Source organism: Lutra lutra, chromosome 8 (assembly GCF_902655055.1).
Source record: "Lutra lutra chromosome 8, mLutLut1.2, whole genome shotgun sequence".
Lineage (NCBI taxonomy): Eukaryota > Metazoa > Chordata > Mammalia > Carnivora > Mustelidae > Lutra > Lutra lutra.
Genome location: NC_062285.1, coordinates 94990591 through 94992193, shown reverse-complemented (window position 1 = coordinate 94992193; position 1603 = coordinate 94990591).

Sequence of the window (1603 nt, the reverse complement as noted above, 5' to 3'; positions counted from 1 at the left end):
TATAGCTGGCACTTTTAGAGTGTAGTTGTTTGGAAAAATACACTTGAAATGGCAGAGGTGGGGGGAGGCACTTGAGGTAGGTGATCTATTTCTCATTGGCCTGAGTGCCAGTGTTAGAAATGGCCAACAAAATTTGTTATTCTGGAAAGGTTGAGGGTAGCTATGGATGATAAAGAAGAGGAGTCAGTCACTGACACCAAGTGAAGGAAAAGCTTGAGAGAAACTCAGTGGCAGGGTGTTTGAAAACAACTTGTAATAGAAGTAGGAACATCTAATTTTGAGTTGTGGTGGACATGCAAAGTGACATACCTCCTCTACCTCCCTTGCCTCTTTAAAAAAAAAAAAAATCAGAACTCAGCTGAGCTTACTGTTTTCACAAATGCCTTGTGAGTGTTCAGTCGTTATATATGGCCATGACTTCATATCCACCAAAATGTGATCAGAAGTGATGTCATTGTCAGGCACAAGCAATAGGAGAGATAGATGCATTCACTTTCCCTCTGCCACAGCAAGGGACAGCATTCCAAGTGGTATCCTGGTCCTACTGGGTCCCAATGAGATGGGAAGCCAACCCCCCATGCTACCCACAACAGACATGTAGAATAATAAGTTGTCGTAAAACCTCTATTTTGGAGAATGTTCATATTGCAGTATTAATTGTATATACTTCCAATACCCAAGCAATGGCTCTCCTGTCAGTTTTTATTTCAAACATCCTGACTTCTCTCCAAACTGTACTTCTTCAGCATAACCTTCCCTCACTGCATTACTCTGTCCCAATTCAACAAATGTCTTACCTCCCATTTAATCCATTATCTAAACTACAGCTAATTTTTCAAAAATACAAATCTGATTACATGACTTCCTAGCTTTTAAGTCTTTCTATGGATTTAATTTCAGGGATGCTGGCAAGCCAAACTGCTTACAAAGCCCCATATAATCTGCTTTCCCTCGCCTCACTCTCTTGCAAACCACAACCACTCAGTTCTAAATACACCATGACCCCGTGTCTCTATGCTTTCACCAGCTCTGTTCCCACTGGGGTACACAGCTTCTTTAGCTTAGGTTTGTTCTGAACCCCAGACGACAAACCTCTCTGGTACAAATCATACAGTGTTCTGTTTTCCCTATTACAACACTATTTCATAGTAATTATGCAGGGTGTCTTCCCCAGTATCAAGCACATAGTAGTAAAGAGTAGGAGGTACCAAGTGGAAGGAGAGGAAAAGGTAATTAGCTCTGCCTTGGCTTCATTTACGGAAATGGAAGCATGGGAACAGATAAGTCTTGACTGCAAAACACGTGAGTAGGGCTATGGCGGTACACAGATCGGCAGTGGGGCTTCTTATCTTGGGGGCAGCATGTGGTCATAGGATAAGGCTTGACTGTACTTTAGAGGGTGATCAATGCTGGAACGAATTTCGGAATCCTTTAAATGTACATTTTAAGGGCTGAATGATTTTCAAGGTTATTCTGGACTTACACGGTGGGCCATCAAGCTCATTAGTATTTCAGTAACATCATGTAAAAGGAAAAGAAACCTTTTTTGGGTCTATGTCAGTTCTCCCAAGTGGTACTGAGAAGGTTAGGAAGCTTCACAGAC